This window comes from Cetorhinus maximus, chromosome 9 (assembly GCF_964194155.1).
Source record: "Cetorhinus maximus chromosome 9, sCetMax3.hap1.1, whole genome shotgun sequence".
Taxonomy (NCBI): domain Eukaryota; kingdom Metazoa; phylum Chordata; class Chondrichthyes; order Lamniformes; family Cetorhinidae; genus Cetorhinus; species Cetorhinus maximus.
The window spans coordinates 124,516,173-124,538,720 of NC_135887.1; positions in this window are offsets into that span (position 1 = coordinate 124,516,173).

Below are 22,548 nucleotides of genomic sequence, written 5' to 3' on the forward strand. Positions count from 1 at the left end.
CACAGCCAGTGCAGTGTGCCACTTTTCCCCAAAGTCATTGCAGTGTGCCATTTGCCCACAGTCAGTGCAGTGTGACAATTTTCCACACGGTGAATGCATTGTGTCACTTTGCAACAGTCACTGCAGTGGTTCACTTTCCCCACAGTCAGTGCAGTGTGTCTCTTTTTCCAACATTCAGTGCAATGTGCCACTTTGCCACAGTCCGTTCCATGTGCCAGTCTGCCCACAGTCAGTGCAGTGTCTCTCTTTTCCCTACATTTGGTGCAATGTGCCACTTTGTCCAGAGCCAGTGTAGTGTGCCACTTTTCCCACAGTCAGTGTAGTGTCCCACTTTGCCCACAGTCAGTGCAGTGTGTCAATTTTACCTACAGTCAGTGCACTGCGTCACTCTGCACACAGTCAGTGCAGTGTGTCACTCTGCCCACAGACAGGGCAGTAAGTCACTTTGGCCTGAGTCAGTGCACTGTGTCACATTTCACCACAGTCAGTGCAGTGTGCCACTTTTCCCACAGTCAGTGCAGTGTGCCACCATTCGCCACAGACAGTGCAGTGTGTCACTTTTACCCACAGTCAGCGCAGTGTGCCACTTTGCCCACTGTCAGTGCAGTGTGTCACTTTTGCCCACAGTCAGTGCAGTGTGCCACTTTTCCCACAGTCAGTGCAGTGTGCCACTTATCCCACAGTCAGTGCAGTGTGCCACCTTTTCCCACAGACAGTGCAGTGTGTCACTTTTACCCACAGTCAGCGCAGTGTGCCACTTTGCCCATGGTCAGTGCAGTGTGTCACTTTTGCCCACTGTCAGTGCAGAGAGCCACTTTGCCACAGTCAGTGTAGTGTACCACTTCGCCCACTTTCAGTGCAGTGGGTCACTTTGCCCCACAGTCAGTGCAGTATGCCACTCTGCAAACAGTCAACGCTATGTGTCACTTTTCCCCACAGTCTGTGCAGTGTGTCACTTTGCCCACAGTCTGTGCAGTGTGTCACTTTGCCCACAGTCTGTGAAGTGTGTCACTTTGCCCACAGTCAGTGCAGTGTGTCACATTGCCCACAGTCAGTGCAGTGTGTCACTTTGCCCACAGTCAGTGCAATGTTCCACTTTGCCAACAGTCTGTACATTTTGTCAGTCTGCCCTCAGTCGTTGTAATGTGCCACTCTGCCCACAGTCAGTGCAGACTGCCACTTTGCCACCTCTCAGTGCAATGTGCCACTTTTCCCACAGTCAGTGTAGTGTGTCACTTTTTCCCACAATCAGTACAATGTGTCACCTTTCCCATCAGACAGTGCTTTGTGTCACTTTTCGCCACAATCAGTGCAGGTTCTCACGTTTCCCCACAGTCAGTGCAGTGTGTCACATTTCCCCACATTCAGTGCATGGGTCACGTTTCCCCACAGTAAGTGCATTGTGTCACTTTTCCCCACAGTCATTGCAGTGTCTCAGTTTTCCCCACAGTCAGTGCAGTGAGTCATTTTACAACACAGTCAGTGCAGTGTGCCACTTTGCACACAGTCTGCGCTGTGTTTCACTTTTCCCCACAGTCAGTGCAGTTTGTCACTTTGCTCACAGTCAGTGCATTGTGTCACTTTTCCCACAGTCAGTGCAGTGTGTCACTTTTCCCCACAGTCAGTGCAGTGTTTCACTTTTCCCCACATTCAGTGCAGTGTGTCACTATTCCCCACAATCAGTGCAGTTTGACACTTTATCCGACAGTCAGTGCATTTTAGCTTTTTTCCTCACAGTCAGTGCAGTGTGTTACTTTTCCTACAGTCTGTGCAATGTGCCACTTTGCTCGACAGTCACAGCAGTGTGTCACTTTTCCCACAGTCAGTGCAATGTGTTACTTTTCCCACAGTCGGTGCAATATGCCACTTTGCCCAACAGTCAGAGCAGTGTGTCACTTTTCCCCTCAGTCAGTGCAGTGTGTCACTTTTCCAACAGTCATGCAATGTGCCACTTTGCCCAAAATCAGTGTAATGTGCCAATTAGCCAACAGTCAGTGCATAGTGTAATTTTTCCCCACAGTCAGTGCATTGTGTCATTTCCCACCACAGTCACAGCCGTGTGTCACTTTTCCCCACAGTCAGTGCAGTGTGTCAATTTTCCCACAGTCAGTGCAGTGTGTCACTTAGCCCACATTCAGTGCAGTTTGACACTTTTCCCCGGAGTCAGTGCAGTTTGACACTTTTCCCCACAGCAAGTGCAATGTTCCACTTTGCCCACATTCAGTGCAGTTTGACACTTTTCCCCGGAGTCAGTGCAGTTTGCCACTTTTCCCCACAGCAAGTGCAATGTGTAACTTTTGCCCACAGTTAGTGCAGTGTGTATCTTTTCCCAAAATGAGTGCAGTGTGCCACTTTGTCTACAGTCAGTGCAGTGGGTCACTTTGCCCATAGTCAATGCAGTGTGTCACTTTGCCCACAGTCAGTGCAGTGTGCCACTTTGACGTCAGTCAGTGCAGTGGGTCACTTTGCCCACAGTCAGTGCAGTGTGCCACTTTTCCCAAAAGTGAGTGCAGTGTGCCACATTTCAAGCAGCCAGTGCAGTGTGTCTCTTTTCCCCGCAGTCAGTGCAGTGAGTCACTTTGCCCAGTCAGGGCAGTGTGCCAATTTGGCCTGAGTCAGTGCAGTGTGCCACTTTTCCCAACAGTCACTGCAGTATGCCAATTTACCAACAGTCATTGCAGTGTGTCACTTTTAACCACAGTCAGTGCAGTGTGCCACTTTTCCCAACAGTCACTGCAGTATGCCAATTTACCAACAGTCATTGCAGTGTGTCACTTTTAACCACAGTCAGTGCAGTGTGCCACTTTGCCCACAGTCATTGCAGTGTGTCACTTTTCACCACAGTTAGTGCACTGTGCCACTTTGCCAACAGTCATTGCAGTTTGACACTTCTCCCCGAAGTGAATGCATTTTAGCTATTTTCCCCACAGTCAATGCAGTGTGTTACTTTTCCCACAGTCGGTACAATGTGCCACTTTGCCCGACATTCAGAGCAGTGTGTCACTTTGCCAACAGTCAATGCAATATGCCACTTTTCCCACAGTCAGTGCATTGTGTCACTTTTCCCACAGCCCGTGCATTGTGTCACTTTACCCACAGTCACTGCAGTGTGTCACTTTTCCCCACAGTCCGTGCAACGTGCACTTTGCCCGACAGTCAGAGCAGTGTGCCACTTTGCCCACATTCAGTCAGTATGCAACTTTGCCCACAGTCAGTGCAGTGTGTCATTTCCCCCCACAATCACTGCAGCGTGTCACTTTTCCCCACAGTCAGTGCAGTGTGTCAATTTTCCCACAGTCATGCAATGTGCCACTTTGCTCACAATCCATGTAATGTGCCACGTTGCCAACAGTCAGTGCGTGGTGTAAATGTTCCCCGAAGTCAGTGCTGTGTGTTACTTTTCCCCACAGTCAGTGCAGTGTGTGAGATTTCCCACAGTCAGTGCAGTTTGACACTTTTCCCCACAGTCAGTGCAGTGTGTATCTTTTCCCACAATGAGTGCAGTGTGCCACTTTGTCTACAGTCAGTGCAGTGGGTGGGTTTGCCCATAGTCAATGCAGTGTGTCACTTTGCCCACAGTCAGTGCAGTTTGCCACTTTGCCATCAGTCAGTGCAGTGGGTCACTTTGCCCACAGTCAGTGCATTGTGGCACGTTGCCCACAGTCAGTGCAGTGTGTCAATTTTCCCACAGTCAGTGCAGTGCTTCACTTTTCCCCACAGTCAGTGCAGTGTTCCACATTTCCCCACAGTCTGTGCAGTGTGTCACTTTGCCCACAGTCATTGCATTGTGGCACGTTGCCCACAGTCAGTGCAGTGTGTCACTTTTCCCAAAAGTAAGTGCAGTGTGTCAATTTTCCCACAGTCAGTGCAGTGCTTCACTTTTCCCCACAGTCAGTGCAGTGTTCCACATTTCCCCACAGTCTGTGCATTGTGTCACTTTGCCCACAGTAATTGCAATGCTACTTTGCCGACATTCAGTGCAGTTTGCCACCTTTCCCCACAGTCAGTGCAGTGCGGCACTTTTCCCACAGTCAGTGCAGAGAGCCACTTTGCCCACAGTCAGTGTAATGTGCCACTTTGCCCACGGTCAGTTCACTGTGTCACCTTTCCCACAGTCAGTGCAGTATGTCAATTTTCCCACAGTCAGAGCAGTGTTTCACTATTCCCCACAGTCAGTGCAGTATTTCTCTTTTCTCCACAGTCAGTTCAGTGTGGTACATTGCCCACATTCAGTGCAGTGTGTCACCTTTCCCCACAGTCATTGCAGTTTGACACTTTTCCCCAAAGTCAGTGCATCTTGGCACTTTTCCCAACATTCAGTGCAATGTTCCACTTTGCCACAGTCCGTGCAATATGCCACTCGCCCCACAATCAGTGCAGTGTGTCAATCTGCACACAGTCAGTGCATTGTGTCACTTTTCCCACAGTCCATGAATTGTGTCACTTTTGCCCACAGTCAGTGCAGTGCGGCACTTTGCCCACAGTCAGTGCAGTGTGTCACTTTGCCCATAGTCAGTGCAGTGTGTCACTTTTTCCACTGCCCGTGCATTGCGTCACTTTTCCAACAGTCAGTGCAGTGGGTCACTTTTCCCCACATTCCGTGCAATGAGCACCTTGCCCACAGTCAGTGCAGTGTTTCACTTTTCCCCACAGTCAGTGCATTGTGTCACTTTTCCCACAGTCAGTGCAGTGTTTCACCTTTCCCCACAGTCAGTGCAGTGTGTCACTTTTCCCCACAGTCAGTGCAGTGTGTCACTTTTCCCCACAGTCAGTGCATTGTGTCACTTTTCCCCACAGTCAGTGCAGTGTGTCACTTTTCCCCACAGTTAATGCAGTGTGTCACTATTCACCACAGTCAGTGCTGTGTGTCACTTTTCCCCACAGTCAGTGCAGTCTGTCACTTTTCCCCACAGTCAGTGCAGTGTGTCACTTTCTCCCAAAGTCAGTGCAGTGTGTCACTTTGCCCACAGTCAGTGCAGTTTGTCACTTTCTCCCAAAGTCAGTGCAGTGTGTCACTTTTCCCCACAGTCAGTGCAGTCTGTCACTTTTCCCCACAGTCAGTGCAGTGTGTTACTTTTCCCACAGTCAGTGCAGTGGGTCACCTTTCCCCACATTCCGTGCAATGAGCACCTTGCCCACAGTCAGTGCAGTGTTTCACTTTTCCCCACAGTCAGTACAGTGTGTCACTTTTCCCCACAGTCAGTGCATTGTGTCACTTTTCCCCACAGTTAGTGCAGTGTGTCACTATTCACCACAGTCAGTGCTGTGTGTCACTTTTCCCCACAGTCAGTGCAGTCTGTCACTTTTCCCCACAGTCAGTGCAGTGTGTCACTTTGCCCACAGTCAGTGCAGTTTGTCACTTTCTCCCCAAGTCAGTGCAGTGTGTCACTTTTCCCCACAGTCAGTGCAGTCTGTCACTTTTCCCCACAGTCAGTGCAGTGTGTTACTTTGCCCACAGTCAGTGCAGTTTGTCTCTTTTCCTCACAGCCAGTGCAATGTGTCAAATTTCTCCACTGTAATTGCAATGTGTCACTTTTCCCCACAGTCAATGCAATGTGTCACTATTCCCCACAGTCAGTGCAGTGTGTCACTTTTCCCCACAGTCAGTGCAGTTTGTCACTTTTCCCCACAGTCAGTGCAGTGTGTCACTTTTCCCCACAGTCAGTGCAGTGTGTTACTTTTCCCACAGCCCGTGCATTGTGTCACTTTTCCCACAGTCAGTGCAGTGTGTCACTTTTCCCACAGTCACTGCAGTGTGTTACTTTTCCCACAGTCGGTACAATGTGCCACTTTGCCCGACATTCAGAGCAGTGTGTCACTTTGCCCACAGTCAGTGCAGTGTGTCACTTTTCCCACATCCCGTGCATTGTGTCACTTTTCCCACAGTCAGTGCAGTGTGTCACTTTTCCCCACATTCCGTGCAATGAGCACCTTGCCCACAGTCAGTGCAGTGTTTCACCTTTCCCCACAGTCAGTGCAGTGTGTCACTTTTCCCCACAGTCAGTGCAGTGTGTTACTTTTCCCACAGTCAGTGCAGTGTGTCACTTTGCCAACAGTCAATGCAATATGCCACTTTGCCCACAGTCAGTGCATTGTGGCACGTTGCCCACAGTCAGTGCAGTGTGTCAATTTTCCCACAGTCAGTGCAGTGCTTCACTTTTCCCCACAGTCAGTGCAGTGTTCCACATTTCCCCACAGTCTGTGCAGTGTGTCACTTTGCCCACAGTCATTGCATTGTGGCACGTTGCCCACAGTCAGTGCAGTGTGTCACTTTTCCCAAAAGTAAGTGCAGTGTGTCAATTTTCCCACAGTCAGTGCAGTGCTTCACTTTTCCCCACAGTCAGTGCAGTGTTCCACATTTCCCCACAGTCTGTGCATTGTGTCACTTTGCCCACAGTAATTGCAATGCTACTTTGCCGACATTCAGTGCAGTTTGCCACCTTTCCCCACAGTCAGTGCAGTGCGGCACTTTTCCCACAGTCAGTGCAGAGAGCCACTTTGCCCACAGTCAGTGTAATGTGCCACTTTGCCCACGGTCAGTTCACTGTGTCACCTTTCCCACAGTCAGTGCAGTATGTCAATTTTCCCACAGTCAGAGCAGTGTTTCACTATTCCCCACAGTCAGTGCAGTATTTCTCTTTTCTCCACAGTCAGTTCAGTGTGGTACATTGCCCACATTCAGTGCAGTGTGTCACCTTTCCCCACAGTCATTGCAGTTTGACACTTTTCCCCAAAGTCAGTGCATCTTGGCACTTTTCCCAACATTCAGTGCAATGTTCCACTTTGCCACAGTCCGTGCAATATGCCACTCGCCCCACAATCAGTGCAGTGTGTCAATCTGCACACAGTCAGTGCATTGTGTCACTTTTCCCACAGTCCATGAATTGTGTCACTTTTGCCCACAGTCAGTGCAGTGCGGCACTTTGCCCACAGTCAGTGCAGTGCGCCACTTTGCCCACAGTCAGTGCAATATGTCACTTTGCCCACAGTCAGTGCAGTGTTTCACCTTTCCCCACAGTCAGTGCAGTGTGTCACTTTTCCCCACAGTCAGTGCAGTGTGTTACTTTTCCCACAGCTCGTGCATTGTGTCACTTTTCCCACAGTCAGTGCAGTGTGTCACTTTTCCCACAGTCACTGCAGTGTGTTACTTTTCCCACAGTCGGTACAATGTACCACTTTGCCCGACATTCAGAGCAATGTGTCACTTTGCCCATAGTCAGTGCAGTGTGTCACTTTTTCCACTGCCCGTGCATTGCGTCACTTTTCCAACAGTCAGTGCAGTGGGTCACTTTTCCCCACATTCCGTGCAATGAGCACCTTGCCCACAGTCAGTGCAGTGTTTCACTTTTCCCCACAGTCAGTGCATTGTGTCACTTTTCCCACAGTCAGTGCAGTGTTTCACCTTTCCCCACAGTCAGTGCAGTGTGTCACTTTTCCCCACAGTCAGTGCAGTGTGTCACTTTTCCCCACAGTCAGTGCATTGTGTCACTTTTCCCCACAGTCAGTGCAGTGTGTCACTTTTCCCCACAGTTAATGCAGTGTGTCACTATTCACCACAGTCAGTGCTGTGTGTCACTTTTCCCCACAGTCAGTGCAGTCTGTCACTTTTCCCCACAGTCAGTGCAGTGTGTCACTTTCTCCCAAAGTCAGTGCAGTGTGTCACTTTGCCCACAGTCAGTGCAGTTTGTCACTTTCTCCCAAAGTCAGTGCAGTGTGTCACTTTTCCCCACAGTCAGTGCAGTCTGTCACTTTTCCCCACAGTCAGTGCAGTGTGTTACTTTTCCCACAGTCAGTGCAGTGGGTCACCTTTCCCCACATTCCGTGCAATGAGCACCTTGCCCACAGTCAGTGCAGTGTTTCACTTTTCCCCACAGTCAGTACAGTGTGTCACTTTTCCCCACAGTCAGTGCATTGTGTCACTTTTCCCCACAGTTAGTGCAGTGTGTCACTATTCACCACAGTCAGTGCTGTGTGTCACTTTTCCCCACAGTCAGTGCAGTCTGTCACTTTTCCCCACAGTCAGTGCAGTGTGTCACTTTGCCCACAGTCAGTGCAGTTTGTCACTTTCTCCCCAAGTCAGTGCAGTGTGTCACTTTTCCCCACAGTCAGTGCAGTCTGTCACTTTTCCCCACAGTCAGTGCAGTGTGTTACTTTGCCCACAGTCAGTGCAGTTTGTCTCTTTTCCTCACAGCCAGTGCAATGTGTCAAATTTCTCCACTGTAATTGCAATGTGTCACTTTTCCCCACAGTCAATGCAATGTGTCACTATTCCCCACAGTCAGTGCAGTGTGTCACTTTTCCCCACAGTCAGTGCAGTTTGTCACTTTTCCCCACAGTCAGTGCAGTGTGTCACTTTTCCCCACAGTCAGTGCAGTGTGTTACTTTTCCCACAGCCCGTGCATTGTGTCACTTTTCCCACAGTCAGTGCAGTGTGTCACTTTTCCCACAGTCACTGCAGTGTGTTACTTTTCCCACAGTCGGTACAATGTGCCACTTTGCCCGACATTCAGAGCAGTGTGTCACTTTGCCCACAGTCAGTGCAGTGTGTCACTTTTCCCACATCCCGTGCATTGTGTCACTTTTCCCACAGTCAGTGCAGTGTGTCACTTTTCCCCACATTCCGTGCAATGAGCACCTTGCCCACAGTCAGTGCAGTGTTTCACCTTTCCCCACAGTCAGTGCAGTGTGTCACTTTTCCCCACAGTCAGTGCAGTGTGTTACTTTTCCCACAGTCAGTGCAGTGTGTCACTTTGCCAACAGTCAATGCAATATGCCACTTTGCCCACAGTCAGTGCATTGTGTCACTTTTCCCACAGCCCGTGCATTATGTCACTTTACCCACAGTCACTGCAGTGTGTCACTTTTCCCCACAGTCAGTGCAGTGTGTTACTTTTCCCACAGTCAGTGCAGTGTGTCACTTTGCCAACAGTCAATGCAATATGCCACTTTGCCCACAGTCAGTGCATTGTGGCACGTTGCCCACAGTCAGTGCAGTGTGTCAATTTTCCCACAGTCAGTGCAGTGCTTCACTTTTCCCCACAGTCAGTGCAGTGTTCCACATTTCCCCACAGTCTGTGCAATGTGTCACTTTGCCCACAGTCATTGCATTGTGGCACGTTGCCCACAGTCAGTGCAGTGTGTCACTTTTCCCAAAAGTAAGTGCAGTGTGTCAATTTTCCCACAGTCAGTGCAGTGCTTCACTTTTCCCCACAGTCAGTGCAGTGTTCCACATTTCCCCACAGTCTGTGCATTGTGTCACTTTGCCCACAGTAATTGCAATGCTACTTTGCCGACATTCAGTGCAGTTTGCCACCTTTCCCCACAGTCAGTGCAGTGCGGCACTTTTCCCACAGTCAGTGCAGAGAGCCACTTTGCCCACAGTCAGTGTAATGTGCCACTTTGCCCACGGTCAGTTCACTGTGTCACCTTTCCCACAGTCAGTGCAGTATGTCAATTTTCCCACAGTCAGAGCAGTGTTTCACTATTCCCCACAGTCAGTGCAGTATTTCTCTTTTCTCCACAGTCAGTTCAGTGTGGTACATTGCCCACATTCAGTGCAGTGTGTCACCTTTCCCCACAGTCATTGCAGTTTGACACTTTTCCCCAAAGTCAGTGCATCTTGGCACTTTTCCCAACATTCAGTGCAATGTTCCACTTTGCCACAGTCCGTGCAATATGCCACTCGCCCCACAATCAGTGCAGTGTGTCAATCTGCACACAGTCAGTGCATTGTGTCACTTTTCCCACAGTCCATGAATTGTGTCACTTTTGCCCACAGTCAGTGCAGTGCGGCACTTTGCCCACAGTCAGTGCAGTGCGCCACTTTGCCCACAGTCAGTGCAATATGTCACTTTGCCCACAGTCAGTGCAGTGTTTCACCTTTCCCCACAGTCAGTGCAGTGTGTCACTTTTCCCCACAGTCAGTGCAGTGTGTTACTTTTCCCACAGCTCGTGCATTGTGTCACTTTTCCCACAGTCAGTGCAGTGTGTCACTTTTCCCACAGTCAGTGCAGTGTGTTACTTTTCCCACAGTCGGTACAATGTACCACTTTGCCCGACATTCAGAGCAATGTGTCACTTTGCCCATAGTCAGTGCAGTGTGTCACTTTTTCCACTGCCCGTGCATTGCGTCACTTTTCCAACAGTCAGTGCAGTGGGTCACTTTTCCCCACATTCCGTGCAATGAGCACCTTGCCCACAGTCAGTGCAGTGTTTCACTTTTCCCCACAGTCAGTGCATTGTGTCACTTTTCCCACAGTCAGTGCAGTGTTTCACCTTTCCCCACAGTCAGTGCAGTGTGTCACTTTTCCCCACAGTCAGTGCAGTGTGTCACTTTTCCCCACAGTCAGTGCATTGTGTCACTTTTCCCCACAGTCAGTGCAGTGTGTCACTTTTCCCCACAGTTAATGCAGTGTGTCACTATTCACCACAGTCAGTGCTGTGTGTCACTTTTCCCCACAGTCAGTGCAGTCTGTCACTTTTCCCCACAGTCAGTGCAGTGTGTCACTTTCTCCCAAAGTCAGTGCAGTGTGTCACTTTGCCCACAGTCAGTGCAGTTTGTCACTTTCTCCCAAAGTCAGTGCAGTGTGTCACTTTTCCCCACAGTCAGTGCAGTCTGTCACTTTTCCCCACAGTCAGTGCAGTGTGTTACTTTTCCCACAGTCAGTGCAGTGGGTCACCTTTCCCCACATTCCGTGCAATGAGCACCTTGCCCACAGTCAGTGCAGTGTTTCACTTTTCCCCACAGTCAGTACAGTGTGTCACTTTTCCCCACAGTCAGTGCATTGTGTCACTTTTCCCCACAGTTAGTGCAGTGTGTCACTATTCACCACAGTCAGTGCTGTGTGTCACTTTTCCCCACAGTCAGTGCAGTCTGTCACTTTTCCCCACAGTCAGTGCAGTGTGTCACTTTGCCCACAGTCAGTGCAGTTTGTCACTTTCTCCCCAAGTCAGTGCAGTGTGTCACTTTTCCCCACAGTCAGTGCAGTCTGTCACTTTTCCCCACAGTCAGTGCAGTGTGTTACTTTGCCCACAGTCAGTGCAGTTTGTCTCTTTTCCTCACAGCCAGTGCAATGTGTCAAATTTCTCCACTGTAATTGCAATGTGTCACTTTTCCCCACAGTCAATGCAATGTGTCACTATTCCCCACAGTCAGTGCAGTGTGTCACTTTTCCCCACAGTCAGTGCAGTTTGTCACTTTTCCCCACAGTCAGTGCAGTGTGTCACTTTTCCCCACAGTCAGTGCAGTGTGTTACTTTTCCCACAGCCCGTGCATTGTGTCACTTTTCCCACAGTCAGTGCAGTGTGTCACTTTTCCCACAGTCACTGCAGTGTGTTACTTTTCCCACAGTCGGTACAATGTGCCACTTTGCCCGACATTCAGAGCAGTGTGTCACTTTGCCCACAGTCAGTGCAGTGTGTCACTTTTCCCACATCCCGTGCATTGTGTCACTTTTCCCACAGTCAGTGCAGTGTGTCACTTTTCCCCACATTCCGTGCAATGAGCACCTTGCCCACAGTCAGTGCAGTGTTTCACCTTTCCCCACAGTCAGTGCAGTGTGTCACTTTTCCCCACAGTCAGTGCAGTGTGTTACTTTTCCCACAGTCAGTGCAGTGTGTCACTTTGCCAACAGTCAATGCAATATGCCACTTTGCCCACAGTCAGTGCATTGTGTCACTTTTCCCACAGCCCGTGCATTATGTCACTTTACCCACAGTCACTGCAGTGTGTCACTTTTCCCCACAGTCAGTGCAGTGTGTTACTTTTCCCACAGTCAGTGCAGTGTGTCACTTTGCCAACAGTCAATGCAATATGCCACTTTGCCCACAGTCAGTGCATTGTGGCACGTTGCCCACAGTCAGTGCAGTGTGTCAATTTTCCCACAGTCAGTGCAGTGCTTCACTTTTCCCCACAGTCAGTGCAGTGTTCCACATTTCCCCACAGTCTGTGCAATGTGTCACTTTGCCCACAGTCATTGCATTGTGGCACGTTGCCCACAGTCAGTGCAGTGTGTCACTTTTCCCAAAAGTAAGTGCAGTGTGTCAATTTTCCCACAGTCAGTGCAGTGCTTCACTTTTCCCCACAGTCAGTGCAGTGTTCCACATTTCCCCACAGTCTGTGCATTGTGTCACTTTGCCCACAGTAATTGCAATGCTACTTTGCCGACATTCAGTGCAGTTTGCCACCTTTCCCCACAGTCAGTGCAGTGCGGCACTTTTCCCACAGTCAGTGCAGAGAGCCACTTTGCCCACAGTCAGTGTAATGTGCCACTTTGCCCACGGTCAGTTCACTGTGTCACCTTTCCCACAGTCAGTGCAGTATGTCAATTTTCCCACAGTCAGAGCAGTGTTTCACTATTCCCCACAGTCAGTGCAGTATTTCTCTTTTCTCCACAGTCAGTTCAGTGTGGTACATTGCCCACATTCAGTGCAGTGTGTCACCTTTCCCCACAGTCATTGCAGTTTGACACTTTTCCCCAAAGTCAGTGCATCTTGGCACTTTTCCCAACATTCAGTGCAATGTTCCACTTTGCCACAGTCCGTGCAATATGCCACTCGCCCCACAATCAGTGCAGTGTGTCAATCTGCACACAGTCAGTGCATTGTGTCACTTTTCCCACAGTCCATGAATTGTGTCACTTTTGCCCACAGTCAGTGCAGTGCGGCACTTTGCCCACAGTCAGTGCAGTGTGTCACTTTGCCCATAGTCAGTGCAGTGTGTCACTTTTTCCACTGCCCGTGCATTGCGTCACTTTTCCAACAGTCAGTGCAGTGGGTCACTTTGCCCACAGTCAGTGCATTGTGGCACGTTGCCCACAGTCAGTGCAGTGTGTCAATTTTCCCACAGTCAGTGCAGTGCTTCACTTTTCCCCACAGTCAGTGCAGTGTTCCACATTTCCCCACAGTCTGTGCAGTGTGTCACTTTGCCCACAGTCATTGCATTGTGGCACGTTGCCCACAGTCAGTGCAGTGTGTCACTTTTCCCAAAAGTAAGTGCAGTGTGTCAATTTTCCCACAGTCAGTGCAGTGCTTCACTTTTCCCCACAGTCAGTGCAGTGTTCCACATTTCCCCACAGTCTGTGCATTGTGTCACTTTGCCCACAGTAATTGCAATGCTACTTTGCCGACATTCAGTGCAGTTTGCCACCTTTCCCCACAGTCAGTGCAGTGCGGCACTTTTCCCACAGTCAGTGCAGAGAGCCACTTTGCCCACAGTCAGTGTAATGTGCCACTTTGCCCACGGTCAGTTCACTGTGTCACCTTTCCCACAGTCAGTGCAGTATGTCAATTTTCCCACAGTCAGAGCAGTGTTTCACTATTCCCCACAGTCAGTGCAGTATTTCTCTTTTCTCCACAGTCAGTTCAGTGTGGTACATTGCCCACATTCAGTGCAGTGTGTCACCTTTCCCCACAGTCATTGCAGTTTGACACTTTTCCCCAAAGTCAGTGCATCTTGGCACTTTTCCCAACATTCAGTGCAATGTTCCACTTTGCCACAGTCCGTGCAATATGCCACTCGCCCCACAATCAGTGCAGTGTGTCAATCTGCACACAGTCAGTGCATTGTGTCACTTTTCCCACAGTCCATGAATTGTGTCACTTTTGCCCACAGTCAGTGCAGTGCGGCACTTTGCCCACAGTCAGTGCAGTGTGTCACTTTGCCCATAGTCAGTGCAGTGTGTCACTTTTTCCACTGCCCGTGCATTGCGTCACTTTTCCAACAGTCAGTGCAGTGGGTCACTTTTCCCCACATTCCGTGCAATGAGCACCTTGCCCACAGTCAGTGCAGTGTTTCACTTTTCCCCACAGTCAGTGCATTGTGTCACTTTTCCCACAGTCAGTGCAGTGTTTCACCTTTCCCCACAGTCAGTGCAGTGTGTCACTTTTCCCCACAGTCAGTGCAGTGTGTCACTTTTCCCCACAGTCAGTGCATTGTGTCACTTTTCCCCACAGTCAGTGCAGTGTGTCACTTTTCCCCACAGTTAATGCAGTGTGTCACTATTCACCACAGTCAGTGCTGTGTGTCACTTTTCCCCACAGTCAGTGCAGTCTGTCACTTTTCCCCACAGTCAGTGCAGTGTGTCACTTTCTCCCAAAGTCAGTGCAGTGTGTCACTTTGCCCACAGTCAGTGCAGTTTGTCACTTTCTCCCAAAGTCAGTGCAGTGTGTCACTTTTCCCCACAGTCAGTGCAGTTTGTCACTTTTCCCCACAGTCAGTGCAGTGTGTCACTTTTCCCCACAGTCAGTGCAGTGTGTTACTTTTCCCACAGCCCGTGCATTGTGTCACTTTTCCCACAGTCAGTGCAGTGTGTCACTTTTCCCACAGTCACTGCAGTGTGTTACTTTTCCCACAGTCGGTACAATGTGCCACTTTGCCCGACATTCAGAGCAGTGTGTCACTTTGCCCACAGTCAGTGCAGTGTGTCACTTTTCCCACAGCCCGTGCATTGTGTCACTTTTCCCACAGTCAGTGCAGTGTGTCACTTTTCCCCACATTCCGTGCAATGAGCACCTTGCCCACAGTCAGTGCAGTGTTTCACCTTTCCCCACAGTCAGTGCAGTGTGTCACTTTTCCCCACAGTCAGTGCAGTGTGTTACTTTTCCCACAGTCAGTGCAGTGTGTCACTTTGCCAACAGTCAATGCAATATGCCACTTTGCCCACAGTCAGTGCATTGTGTCACTTTTCCCACAGCCCGTGCATTATGTCACTTTACCCACAGTCACTGCAGTGTGTCACTTTTCCCCACAGTCAGTGCAGTGTGTTACTTTTCCCACAGTCAGTGCAGTGTGTCACTTTGCCAACAGTCAATGCAATATGCCACTTTGCCCACAGTCAGTGCATTGTGGCACGTTGCCCACAGTCAGTGCAGTGTGTCAATTTTCCCACAGTCAGTGCAGTGCTTCACTTTTCCCCACAGTCAGTGCAGTGTTCCACATTTCCCCACAGTCTGTGCAATGTGTCACTTTGCCCACAGTCATTGCATTGTGGCACGTTGCCCACAGTCAGTGCAGTGTGTCACTTTTCCCAAAAGTAAGTGCAGTGTGTCAATTTTCCCACAGTCAGTGCAGTGCTTCACTTTTCCCCACAGTCAGTGCAGTGTTCCACATTTCCCCACAGTCTGTGCATTGTGTCACTTTGCCCACAGTAATTGCAATGCTACTTTGCCGACATTCAGTGCAGTTTGCCACCTTTCCCCACAGTCAGTGCAGTGCGGCACTTTTCCCACAGTCAGTGCAGAGAGCCACTTTGCCCACAGTCAGTGTAATGTGCCACTTTGCCCACGGTCAGTTCACTGTGTCACCTTTCCCACAGTCAGTGCAGTATGTCAATTTTCCCACAGTCAGAGCAGTGTTTCACTATTCCCCACAGTCAGTGCAGTATTTCTCTTTTCTCCACAGTCAGTTCAGTGTGGTACATTGCCCACATTCAGTGCAGTGTGTCACCTTTCCCCACAGTCATTGCAGTTTGACACTTTTCCCCAAAGTCAGTGCATCTTGGCACTTTTCCCAACATTCAGTGCAATGTTCCACTTTGCCACAGTCCGTGCAATATGCCACTCGCCCCACAATCAGTGCAGTGTGTCAATCTGCACACAGTCAGTGCATTGTGTCACTTTTCCCACAGTCCATGAATTGTGTCACTTTTGCCCACAGTCAGTGCAGTGCGGCACTTTGCCCACAGTCAGTGCAGTGCGCCACTTTGCCCACAGTCAGTGCAATATGTCACTTTGCCCACAGTCAGTGCAGTGTTTCACCTTTCCCCACAGTCAGTGCAGTGTGTCACTTTTCCCCACAGTCAGTGCAGTGTGTTACTTTTCCCACAGCTCGTGCATTGTGTCACTTTTCCCACAGTCAGTGCAGTGTGTCACTTTTCCCACAGTCAGTGCAGTGTGTTACTTTTCCCACAGTCGGTACAATGTACCACTTTGCCCGACATTCAGAGCAATGTGTCACTTTGCCCATAGTCAGTGCAGTGTGTCACTTTTTCCACTGCCCGTGCATTGCGTCACTTTTCCAACAGTCAGTGCAGTGGGTCACTTTTCCCCACATTCCGTGCAATGAGCACCTTGCCCACAGTCAGTGCAGTGTTTCACTTTTCCCCACAGTCAGTGCATTGTGTCACTTTTCCCACAGTCAGTGCAGTGTTTCACCTTTCCCCACAGTCAGTGCAGTGTGTCACTTTTCCCCACAGTCAGTGCAGTGTGTCACTTTTCCCCACAGTCAGTGCATTGTGTCACTTTTCCCCACAGTCAGTGCAGTGTGTCACTTTTCCCCACAGTTAATGCAGTGTGTCACTATTCACCACAGTCAGTGCTGTGTGTCACTTTTCCCCACAGTCAGTGCAGTCTGTCACTTTTCCCCACAGTCAGTGCAGTGTGTCACTTTCTCCCAAAGTCAGTGCAGTGTGTCACTTTGCCCACAGTCAGTGCAGTTTGTCACTTTCTCCCAAAGTCAGTGCAGTGTGTCACTTTTCCCCACAGTCAGTGCAGTCTGTCACTTTTCCCCACAGTCAGTGCAGTGTGTTACTTTTCCCACAGTCAGTGCAGTGGGTCACCTTTCCCCACATTCCGTGCAATGAGCACCTTGCCCACAGTCAGTGCAGTGTTTCACTTTTCCCCACAGTCAGTACAGTGTGTCACTTTTCCCCACAGTCAGTGCATTGTGTCACTTTTCCCCACAGTTAGTGCAGTGTGTCACTATTCACCACAGTCAGTGCTGTGTGTCACTTTTCCCCACAGTCAGTGCAGTCTGTCACTTTTCCCCACAGTCAGTGCAGTGTGTCACTTTGCCCACAGTCAGTGCAGTTTGTCACTTTCTCCCCAAGTCAGTGCAGTGTGTCACTTTTCCCCACAGTCAGTGCAGTCTGTCACTTTTCCCCACAGTCAGTGCAGTGTGTTACTTTGCCCACAGTCAGTGCAGTTTGTCTCTTTTCCTCACAGCCAGTGCAATGTGTCAAATTTCTCCACTGTAATTGCAATGTGTCACTTTTCCCCACAGTCAATGCAATGTGTCACTATTCCCCACAGTCAGTGCAGTGTGTCACTTTTCCCCACAGTCAGTGCAGTTTGTCACTTTTCCCCACAGTCAGTGCAGTGTGTCACTTTTCCCCACAGTCAGTGCAGTGTGTTACTTTTCCCACAGCCCGTGCATTGTGTCACTTTTCCCACAGTCAGTGCAGTGTGTCACTTTTCCCACAGTCACTGCAGTGTGTTACTTTTCCCACAGTCGGTACAATGTGCCACTTTGCCCGACATTCAGAGCAGTGTGTCACTTTGCCCACAGTCAGTGCAGTGTGTCACTTTTCCCACATCCCGTGCATTGTGTCACTTTTCCCACAGTCAGTGCAGTGTGTCACTTTTCCCCACATTCCGTGCAATGAGCACCTTGCCCACAGTCAGTGCAGTGTTTCACCTTTCCCCACAGTCAGTGCAGTGTGTCACTTTTCCCCACAGTCAGTGCAGTGTGTTACTTTTCCCACAGTCAGTGCAGTGTGTCACTTTGCCAACAGTCAATGCAATATGCCACTTTGCCCACAGTCAGTGCATTGTGTCACTTTTCCCACAGCCCGTGCATTATGTCACTTTACCCACAGTCGCTGCAGTGTGTCACTTTTCCCCACAGTCCGTGCAATGTGCACTTTGCCCGACAGTCAGAGCAGTGTGCCACTTTGCCCACATTCAGTCAGTACGCAACTTTGCCCACAGTCAGTGCAGTGTGTCATTTCACCCACAATCACTGCAGCGTGTCACTTTTCCCCACAGTCAGTGCCGTGTGTCAATTTTCCCACAGTCATGCAATGTGCCACTTTGCTCACAATCCGTGTAATGTGCCACTTTGCCAACAGTCAGTGCATGGTGTAAATTTTCCCCGCACTCAGTGCTGTGTGTTACTTTTCCCCACAGTCAGTGCAGTGTGTGAGATTTCCCACAGTCAGTGCAGTGTGACACTTTGCCCACATTCAGTGCAGTTTGACACTTTTCCCCACAGTCAGTGCAGTGTGTATCTTTTCCCACGATGAGTGCAGTGTGCCCATAGTCAATGCACTGTGTCACTTTGCCCACAGTCAGTGCAGTGTGCCAATTTACCATCAGTCAGTGCAGTGTGTCACTTTTCCCCACAGTCAGTGCAGTGTGTCAATTTTACCACAGTCAGTACAGTGTGTCACTTTTCCCCACAGTCAGTGCAGTGTGTCAATTTTACCACAGTCAGTGCAGTGTGTCACTTTTCCCCACAATCAGTGTAATGTGCCACTTTGCCAACAGTCAGTGCATGCTGTAAAACTTTCTCCGTAGTCAGTGCAGTTTGTCACTTTTCCCCACAGTCAGTGCAGTGTGTCAGATTTCCCACAGCCAATGCAGTGTGTCAGATTTCCCACAGTCAGTGCAATGTGCCACTTTGCCCACAGTCATTGTAGTGTGTCACCTTTCCCCACAGACAGTGCAGTGTCAGATTTCCCACAGTCAATGCAGTGTGCCAAATTGCCCACAGTCATTGTAGTGTGTCACTTTTCCCCACAGTCAGTGCAGTGTGTCAGATTTCCCACAGTCAATGCAGCGTGTCAGATTTCCCACAGTCAGTGCAGTGTGTCAGATTTCCCACAGTCAGTGCAGTGTGTCACTTTTCCAACGTTCATATAATGTGCCACTTTGCCCAAAATCAGTGTAATGTGCCAATTTGCCAACAGTCAGTGCATCGTGTAATTTTTCCCCACAGTCAGTGCAGTGTGTCATTTCCCCCCACAGTCAGTGCAGTGTGTCACTTTGCCCCACAGTCAGTGCAGTGTGTCAGATTTCCCACAGTCAGTGCAGTGTGGCACTTCGCCCACATTCAGTGCAGATTGACACTTTTACCTGCAGTCAGTGCAGTATGCCTCTTTTCCCCACAGTATGTGCAGTTTGGAACTTTTCCCCACAGTCAGTGAATTGTGCCACTTTGCCATCAGTCAGTGCAGTGGGTCACTTTTCCCAGAAGTCAGTGCAGTGTGCCACTTTACCCACAGTCAGTGCAGTCTGTCACTTTTCCTAAATGTCACTGCAGAATGCCACTTTGCCCGCAGTCAGTGCAGTGTGTCTCTTTTCCCCGCAGTCAGCGCAGGGAGTCACTTTGCCCACAGTCAGGGCAGTGTGCCACTTTGCCCTGAGTCAGTGCAGTGTGCCACTTTTACCAACAGTCACTGCTGTATGACAATTTACCCACAGTCATTGCAGTCTGTCACTTTTCAACACAGTTAGTGCACTGTGCCACTTTGCCAGCAGTCATTGCAGTGTGTTGCTTTTCCCCACAGTCAGTGCAGTTTGTCGCTTTGCCCACAGTAATTGCAGTGTGTTACATTGCCCACAGTCAAAGAAGTGTGTCAATTTTCACAACAGTCAGTGCAGTGTGCCACTTTGCCCACAGTCATAGCAGTGTGTCACTTTTCCCCACAGTCAGTGTAGTTTGACACCTTTCCCCGAAGTCAGTGCATTGTGGCACTTTTCCCCACATTCAGTGCAATGTTCCACTTTGCCGCAGTCAGTGCAGTGTGCCACTCGCCCCACAGTCATTGTAGTGTGTCACTTTTCCCCACAGACAGTGCAGTGTGCCACTTTGCCCACAGTCATTGTAGTGTGTCACCTTTCCCCACAGTCATTGCAGTTTGACACTTTATCCGACAGTCAGTGCATTTTAGCTCTTTTCCTCACAGTCAGTGCAGTGTGTCACTTTTCCCACAGTCAGTGCAATGTGCCACTTTGCCCACAGTCCGTGCATTGTGTTACTTTTCCCTCAGTCAGTGCAGTGTGTCACTTTTCCAACAGTCATGCAATGTGCCACTTTGCCCAAAATCAGTGTAATGTGCCAATTTACCAACAGTCAGTGCATAGTGTAATTTTTCCCCACAGTCAGTGCATTGTGTCATTTCCCACCACAGTCACTGCCGTGTGTCACTTTTCCCCACAGTCAGTGCAGTGTGTCAATTTTCCCACAGTGATGCAATATGCCACTTTGCCCACAATCAGTGAAATGTGCCACTTTGCCAACAGTCAGTGTATGGTGTAAATTTTCCCCGCAGTCAGTGCTGTGTGTCACTTTTCCCCACAGTCAGTGCAGTGTGTCAGATTTCCCACAGTCAGTGCAGTGTGTCACTTTGCCCACATTCAGTGCAGTTTGACACTTTCACCCGGAGTCAGTGCAGTTTGCCACTTTTCCCCACAGCAAGTGCAATGTGTCACTTTTGCCCACAGTCAGTGCAGTATGTTTCTTTTCCCACAGTCAGTGCAGTGTGTATCTTTTCCCAAAATGAGTGCAGTGTGCCACTTTGTCTACAGTCAGTGCAGTGGGTCACTTTGCCCATAGTCAATGCAGTGTGTCACTTTGCCCAAGGTCAGTGCAGTGTGCCACTTTGCCGTCAGTCAGTGCAGTGTGCCACTTTGCCCAGAGTCAGTGCAGTGTGTCTTCATTTTCCCAAAAGTCAGTGCAGTGTGTCACTTTGCCCACAGTCAGGGCAGTGTGCCAATTTGGCATGAGTCAGTGCAGTGTGCCACTTTTCCCAACAGTCACTGCAGTATGCCAATTTACCCACAGTCATTGCAGTCTGTCACTTTTCAACACAGTTAGTGCACTGTGACACTTTGCCAACAGTCATTGCAGTGTGTTGCTTTTCCCCACAGTCAGTGCAGTTTGTCGCTTTGCCCACAGTCATTGCAGTGTGTTACATTGCCCACAGTCAGAGAAGTGTGTCAATTTTCACGACAGTCAGTGCAGTGTGCCACTTTGCCCACAGTCATAGCAGTGTGTCACTTTTCCCCACAGTCAGTGCATTGTGCCACTTTGCACACAGTCAGTGCAGTGTGTCTCTTCTCCCCACAGACTGTGCAATGTGTAACTTTGCCCAGAGACAATGCACTGTGTCACTTTGCCAACAGTCAGTGCATTGTGTAACTTTTCCCTACAGTCATTCCAGTGTGTCATTTTTCCCACAGTCATCCAGTGTGTCACTTTTCCCACAGTCTGTGCAGTGTTTCACTTTTCCCACAGTCCGTGCATAGTGTCACTTTTCCCACAACAGTGCAATGTGCACTTTGCCCGACAGTCAGAGCAGTGTGCCACTTTGACCACTTTCAGTGCAGTGTGTCACTTTGCCCACAGTCAATGCAGGGTGTCACTTTTCCCCACAGTGAGTGCAGTGTGTCACTTTCACCAAGAGTCAATGCAGTGTGACAATTTTTCCCACAGTCAGAGCAGTGTGTAACTTTCCCACAGTCAGTGAAGTGTGTCACTTTTCCCCTCAGTCAGTGCAGTGTGTCACTTTACCAACAGTCAGTGCAGTGTGTCACTTTTCCAACAGTCAGTGCAGTGTGTCACTTTTCCAACAGTCAGTGCAGTGTGTCACTTTTCCCCTCAGTCAGTGCAGTGTGTCACTTTTCCAACAGTGAGTGCAGTGTGTCACTTTTCCAACAGTCAGTGCAGTGTGTCACTTTTCCAACAGTCAGTGCAGTGTGTCACTTTTCCACCAGTCAGTGCAGTGTGTCACTTTTCCAACAGTCAGTGCAGTGTGTCACTTTACCCCTCAGTCAGTGCAGTGTGTCACTTTTCCAACAGCCAGTGCAGCGTGTCACTTTTCCCCTCAGTCAGTGCAGTGTGTCACTTTTCCAACAGTCATATAATGTGCCAATTTGCCAACAGTCAGTGCATCGTGTAATTTTTCCCCACAGTCAGTGCAGTGTGTCATTTCCCCCCACAGTCAGTGCAGTGTGTCACTTTTCCCCACAGTCAGTGCAGTGTGTCAATTTTACCACAGTCAGTGCAGTGTGTCACTTTTCCCCACAGTCAGTGCAGTGTGTCAATTTTACCACAGTCAGTGCAGTGTGTCACTTTTCCCCACAATCAGTATAATGGGCCACTTTGCCAACAGTCAGTGCATGCTGTAAAATTTTCTCCGTAGTCAGTGCAGTTTGTCACTTTTCCCCACAGTCAGTGCAGTGTGTCAGATTTCCCACAGTCAATGCAGTGTGTCAGATTTCCCACAGTCAGTGCAATGTGCCACTTTGCCCACAGTCATTGTAGTGTGTCACTTTTCCCCACAGACAGTGCAGTGTGTCAGATTTCCCACAGTCAGTGCAATGTGTCAGATTTCCCACAGTCAGTGCAGTGTGTCTCTTTTCCCCGCAGTCAGCGCAGGGAGTCACTTTGCCCACAGTCAGGGCAGTGTGCCACTTTGCCCTGAGTCAATGCAGTGTGCCACTTTTACCAACAGTCACTGCTGTATGCCAATTTACCCACAGTCATTGCAGTGTGTCACTTATAACCACAGTCATTGCAGTGTGTTACATTGACCACAGTCAAAGAAGTGTGTCAATTTTCCTGAAGCCAGTGCAGTGTGCCACTTTGCCCACAGTCATTGCAGTGTGTCACTTTTACCCACAGTCAGTGCAGTGTGCCACTTTGCCCACAGTCAGTGCAGTGGGTCACTTTGGTCACAATCAGTACAGTGTGTCACTTTTACACAGTCATTGCAGTGCCTCACTTCTCCCCACAGTCAGTGCAGTGTGTCACTTTTCTCCACAGTC